This window comes from Myotis brandtii, unplaced genomic scaffold, assembly GCF_000412655.1.
Source record: "Myotis brandtii unplaced genomic scaffold, ASM41265v1 scaffold165, whole genome shotgun sequence".
NCBI classification, from domain to species: domain Eukaryota; kingdom Metazoa; phylum Chordata; class Mammalia; order Chiroptera; family Vespertilionidae; genus Myotis; species Myotis brandtii.
The window spans coordinates 1,947,660-1,954,701 of NW_005356042.1; the positions used below are offsets into that span (position 1 = coordinate 1,947,660).

Genomic DNA, 7,042 nt, shown 5'->3' on the forward strand with positions numbered 1-7,042 from the left:
GTCGATGGGGGAAGAAAGGGGACATATGTAATACTTTCAACAATAAAGATTTTTTAAAAAAGCAAAAAACAACTTTATGACCTTAGGCAAATTACTTGAACTTTTGTGCCTCAATTTCTTCAGTTCTGTGCTGAGGATTAAATCCATAAAGGACAGCACTTGGCATATCCTGAATCTCACTCAGTAAATGGAAGCTACCGCTCTGAAGAAGCCAGGAACTAGTCAGAGGGCAGCATTTTACCTTCTACTGAAATTCTTCGTTCTATCCTACCATTAGTAAAATAAATATAAATAAACTCCCCTCCCCACCAAACTACTGCATAGTTACAACTACTTTAAAACATATTACTTACCTTCCTTCACCTCTGGCCCCAACTCCCAAGGTCCTGGAAACAAACTAAAAGCGTGTTGCCCTGTGTCCTCCAGAGGGAAAAAGAGGTCACTGCCCCTCCCATTTCCCTATCTATTACTCCCTCCTCTTTCAGCCCCAGCCTAGAAGAACATGGACATGCTGAGGAATTACTGAAGCACAGGATGTGGTGTATGTACTCTCTAGGCAGCATGGGTAGGTCCCTGTGAGTGGTGAGAGGGACCCCTTTGCCTCTCTCTACATAGGTTACCACAGCTGCCAGCAAGTACTCAGTCTGGGAGCCAAGCCAGCTTGCCTCTGCCTGTGTTCTCAGGCACACACATCCACCTCTGGGACCTGGGAGTGGGGTGGGAAAAGACTCAAGTATTCCCAAGTTCCCCAATCATAATTACCATCTCACTAGCACCTAATTCTCAAATAATTTTTAGTAGAAAAATAAGATTTTTTTCAGGTAATATTTAGCTTTAATTCCACACTAAAAGACTTTTCCATTACGATTTTTTACAACTACGAATTTTTTTTAAATGAATGACAAGTCTGGACAAGACTGTACCACGTTCTTTTTTAAAAATATTTTTATTGATTTCAGAGAGGAAGAGAGAGGGAGAGAGAGAAACATCAATGATGAGAGAGAATCATTGATCAGCTGCCTCCTGCACACCCCCTACTGGGGGATCCAGCTCACAACCGGCCCGTATTCTTGACTGGAATTGAACCTAAGACCCTTTAGTCCGCAGGCCGACGCTCTGTCCACTGAGCCAAACCAGCTAGAGCTACAACTACAAATTTTAAAAGGCACATATCAGACAGTGGCCCAGACACATGGAATACAGTCGAAGTTGTTAAAAAAAAAAGGGGGGGGGGCAATACCATCTAGAAATGAACCCTAGAAACTGACTCAGGAATATGGGGATCTGGATTCAGCATGCTCACTGGCAGCACTGTCTATAAGCATCAACCTGGAAGTAACCCACATGTCCTGCATTAAGGGAGTCATTAAATAAATTATACAGGAATACCTCACCCTCTTAAAGATCAAGGTAAGGCCACATTTCAAAAGCCCAAGATGTTATCATTTAGTAATCATTATTTTACATATGCTAAAGGAAAACTCTGCCCTGCAATCGCATGGCACATTCCAATTTCAGTCTCCCTGAAGGCTCTTTCCTGTCTCACTCCTCTACCTGTCCATCTGGAACACACATCACCCTTGGAACAAGTCCCTTTGTGCCCTTTTCTCTCCTTTCACTTTTTCTAGAAGTTACTCTTATTTAAGATCCACTGTTTTCAATGAAACCAACTTGGGCCCCTTCAGTTCCCATGGAGCCTTTCCTGAGCTCCTGCAGCCTCCACTGCCATTGCTCCTTTTAGCTTTGTATGCTTTCCCCTTCCAGATGAATTGTAAACACAGAGACTGAGGCTGGACCCATCTTCACATTCACTGCAGTGCACAGAGCAGGGCCATAACACCACCACCACCACCACCACCACCACCAAAAACCTGTTCTGTCAGGAACTGTTCTAAAAACTTCACAAATATAAACTCATTTAAGCCTCACTATAACCCCAGGAGGTAGATACTATTACCTCCCCATTTTCAGACAGGGTCAAATGAGGTAAAGAAAGATTATAAGCTAGAGGTTAGTAACTAGTAAATGGCCGAGGCAGGACTCGAACCCAAGCAATCTGGATAAAGTACTTGCTCTTAACCTCTAGGTTACATTTTCTCTCTAAATGATTGCTATCTACATAGCATTTAAATTTTTATTTTTATTAACTTTTAATTGAAATGAAAAAATTCTGTACACTATATAAGAATACACAAGAAAAGCTAGGTCAGTCTAACAGCCTAGATTTCTGGGGCCTCCTCCCAAAGGCAACCACTATTTCTTTTCTATTATTCCAGAAATTTCTGTACTTAGAAACCTATTTCAGGTCTCTCTCTTTTTTTCTTTATACAAATGGGTACATATACATATTGTTCTACGTCTTGCCTTTTTCACTGAATGATATTTCTCTGAGCTTGATTCATTATTTGCACCCAAGCTGTTTTTTTAAATATATGTGTGTGTGTGTGTGTGTGTGTGTGTGTGTGTGTATATATGTAATTTTTTTATTGATTTCAGAGAGGAAGGGAGAGAGAGAGAGAGAGAAACATCCATGATGAGAATCATGGATGGGCTGCCTCCTGCAGGCCCCCTACTGGGGATTGAGCCCACAACCCGGGCATGTGCCCTGACTGGGAATCTAACCCTGACCTACTGGTTCATAGGTCGACACTCAACCACTGAGCCACACCAGCCGGGCACACCCATGCTGTTTTAAGATATACATATTTTAAAATACACATATTTTCACACTTTCACCCAAGATGGTTTCATGAAGCCAGAGGATCTTGGTGGGCTTGGGCTTCATCAGGAAATAGGAGTCACAAAAGGCTTTTAAATGTACAAAAGTTATCAAGGGTTAGCCTTTCAGAAATGTGCATGCTGAATCAACAGAGACCTACCAGGTGACATTCAACATGTCACTTCTAAAATAGTATTAGCAAGTACCTACATCATATGGTTGTTATGAGGACTAAACAAGGTAATATACACAAAACAGCATAAAATCTGACTAGCACAGTGAGTCTAAGAGATTACCACTGCACCTGAGGCACTGTTAGTGCCCAGTAAGTGAGATCTTATTTCTTCAAGAGCTGGTCCCACTTTCCTCTCCAATCTCATTTCCCTCTATTCCTCTCTGCCCACCCTTTACCCTATATCTCCTGCAGCTCACATACCTCATGCTTGCTCGCATGTACACCTTTGTACCTGTCAGTGCCCTGCCTAAGTGTGTTGGACTTACCCCTTACTGTGGGGCTGGACTCACTAACTTTTTCCCACAGTACTCAGCTCAAGCACAACCTTCTCCAGGAAAGTCTTCCCTAACAACTGCAGCTGGATTCTCTGGATGACTGGTCGGGAAGAGCCTATCTGTCATGACTTCCACCTTATGGTGCTCAGCTTTGTCAGTGCACCAAAGTTCAGGGGGACTAATTCAGGCTATCTAAGCTCAAAGATAACTGATGCATTAACCAGAAGATCAGTTACTAAGTTTATAAATACTGATGAGAGCCAATACTGAGCACTTAGCAGGTGCCAAGACAGCGAAGAGGAAGACGTTACTATTATCCCCATTCTACAGATGGGGAAACAGAGAGATCAGCCAGCATCTCAAGACCAGGACCTGACCCAAGCAGTCTGGATGCAAAGCTCTCAGCAACTCACATTCTCACCTTGGCAGGAAATCTTCATCTAAGCAGAGGGTATTAAGAGCATGGAAGCAAAGCAAGGGATTTTCCTGGCTAAAGGCATCAACAGGGATGCGCCCATCTGGTAGTGCAGAGGCCTGGTGGGGAACTACACACAGCTCCTCTGTGCAAGGCCTCCAGACAGTGCTACAGACACATCACCTGATTCCTCACTTGGACCCACTACCCCAGTTCCCACAGACACCATCCCAACCCCCTCCCTCTAAAAAAAACGCAGTCTTTCTTCTGAGGATACTAAATTAAGTTTAAGCATCCAGGCTACAAACAAATTCCAATCATGCTTTCCTGGGGTTATAACTGGGTCATTTTGATTGAACTTAAAAAGTTTTCCTTGAAATTCTCCAAACTACATTTACAAAATGTCTCTTGGCTTATATCTTTTCTATAGATAGCTGTTTTGGGTAACATTTGTTCTGATTTCATTCCTAGATGATCACTGATTCATTCATTTAACAAAAACTTAATTGTTCCCAGAACATTGTGTTGTAGGCCCTAGAGGTGAAACAGGCAAGATCTCTAAAACCTGGTCGATGTTATGGCAATGGATTATTTGGTTTTTATCCCCAGGCTGCGCCTTGTGGCTCTGTATTCCAATCTTCCAATTTAGTAACTGCTTATACTGCAAAAACTTCATAAATATAACCTAACTAAATTCAAGAGTAAATTGACTGGATTTCATCTTTCTTATCTCAGATTATGTCTGAGGTCCCTGAGCTAAGGTACAAAGTTTAAATTAATTTGTAGGGATAGAAAGCATATGACAAATATAACCCAAATCAAGAAGGAAGAAGAGCCCTAACCGGTTTGGCTCAGTGGGTAGAGTGTTGGCCTGCGGACTCAAGGGTCCCAGGTTCGATTCCAGTCAAAGCATGTACCTTGGTTGCGGGCACATACCCAGTAGGGAGTGTGCAGGAGGCAGCTGATTGATGTTTCTCTCTCGTCAATGTTTCTAACTCTCTATCCCCCTCCCTTCCTCTCTGTAAAAAATCAATAAAATATATTAAAAAAAAAAAAAAAAGAAGGAAGAAGAGATGTGCTATGTCAACTAACAAGAACCTTAAAGTCATGGAGGACAGGCCACCTTGGGAAGCATTGAAGGGCTCCATGACCTGGAGAAAGTATGGGCTCAGGAACATGTCCAGGGTCAGTTAGAAAGAGATAAAGAAATCACCTGCAGCAAAATCTGAGTTGGGGTTACTGAGTGGAGGCAGGGTGAGGGTGTGAAGAGCATCTCTACCTAGAAGTCACATACATACCCAATGAGTGGGAAGGAGCGTGTATTAAAGGACAAGGGTAGAGGCATGAAGCTAAGCCTTACACAATGCTCCCAAGCCCTAGCTGGTCAGCCTGTGGACTGAAGGGTCCCCGGTTTGATTCTGGTCAAGGGCACATACCTCAGTTGCAGGCTCGATCCCTGGCCCTGGTTGGGGCTCATGTGCGAGGCAACCAATCAATGTATTTCATTGATGTTTCTCTGTTTCTCCCCCTCCCTTCCACGCTCTCTAAAAATCTATGGAAAAATATCCAGTGAGGATTAACAAAAAAGAAAAAAGAAAAAAGCTCCAGGCAGACGTAGGAAGAAGAGAAGCAGAGACAAGTGAAGAAAGCACAGGCACAAAGTTAAGAAAATGACCACAACAGCTCCAAGTCAAGAAGTCCAACCAAAAGGAGACTCACAACAGCAAGAAAGTGTGGTTCACCATGCCAGATATTTATGGTCAAGGTCAAGGGAAATGAGTAAGCAGCAGCCACTGCATCTATCAATCAGGGGACCCTCAGGAGGACAGTTTCAATAGAGATAAAGACATATGAAGCACAACCCCTGACACAGTCAGGCTCTCTTCGAACTTATACTAAGAGAAAATGGCATCCTGCTGTTACTGTAAATCCAAAATAAAGCAATTCCTTGTTCAAGCCAACTTTCTTTGTCTACCTAGGAAGGTCATCATTTCCCACCAAGGACAGTCACAGGAAGGAATGAGAGAGAGTGGATGGACATCCAATCCATCTGATGCCCAGCCTTCTAACTCTGAGATACAATTATTTTCCTATAGACTTGGAAGACCCACTTAACATAAAGCTGGTGTATTAGATTTCAGGTTTTCAACAAAATGAACATTTAGTAAAATTGTCAACAAAATCATGTGCAACTTGTTTAAAAAATTTTAAAGATGATGCTTAAAACATGCTGTCTTCAAAAAATCCAGAGATAATTTTAGATTGAAAAATCTAGGCTTGCCAAGGGAATCTGAGAACTTTTCTATCTTGGTCTCCACTGCTAACCTACGTATTCGTGTGCAAAAATAGAGGAAGATTAGAATCTCAAATGCCAGACTGAAAAGTTGCCACAACAAACCTGAACTCTTCATATGGTTTGTTATCTTGTCAGCAAGAAAGCAAATGAAACAGCAATAAACTCAACTTTTTACTTTAAGAGAAAAAAAAAATCTCAAACATGAAATGTTTCCTGGACTTGTAAAGGAACATGATTTTAAAAAATACTCTGAATGAAATTTTAAAACAGCATATACAAAATCTAGATATCAAATTTGTAAGTAATCCTCTTACAAAAACATACTTAGAACTTCAGGTCTAAAACAGGATAAAATAGCAGTTATAACTTTTCAATAAAATCAGGACAACTAACCCATTTGGAAAATATTTCATGTCTTAAACCAAAACCAAATTTTAAGTAGATTAAATAGCTAACAGTTAAAAAACAAACAAAAACCGTGAAATGAGAAGTAAACATGGAATTTTTAAACATCGGGATGGAGAATTTTTCAAACATGTCAACAATGAAAAAAAACACCTAAGTTTATTTTTAAAAAATACTACGTATTTTTTAAATGAATGTTACCTTTTCCCTTATTTGTAAAATTCTCCTATAATATCAGACAAATCCTTTTGACAGAATGGTTTATCTTGTGACGAACTGGAAACAATCTAAATGTTCATTTGTAGGGCTTGGTTAAATTTATGATATGCAATGGTATACTATTAAGTCCATAAAAATAATACAGGACTATATTTATTGATACCACCAAAATGTTAGCAATGGTTGTCACTGAGTGATAGGTTGGTGGATGACTGTCATTTTAAAAAGTACTGTCACAATACTTTTTGTGTTGTCTTGAATGTGAGGAGAGAATTGATTTTGCCGTATGATGGAGGGGTGGGGAGGGAACGAGCTATTTTCAAACTGCCCCCTCCCCAAGCTGAGTGTTTATCTGGGAAATTCTGCAAGGACTACAAACAAAATTCTTATCATGCCAGCCAGGCACGCTTCTTTCCCGGTCCCGCGCGCAGCAGGAAGACACACCCCTGCCCCTGCGCTCGCCGCACGCGCGTGGGTC

At 41.3% G+C, this 7,042-nt stretch overlaps 1 protein-coding gene across 1 annotated transcript in view; it reads right to left on the minus strand.

Annotated features, from left to right (window-relative positions):
• The window catches only part of KIAA0355 (KIAA0355 ortholog), a 91,144-nt gene extending 90,568 nt beyond the window's left edge, over positions 1 to 576 (minus strand). Inside the window, exon 1 of the mRNA XM_014536619.1 lies at positions 354 to 576. The gene's annotated coding sequence lies outside the window, so the exon portion shown is untranslated. The remainder of the gene's footprint in view (positions 1 to 353) is intronic.
• Between the last annotated feature and the right edge of the window lie 6,466 nt (positions 577 to 7,042).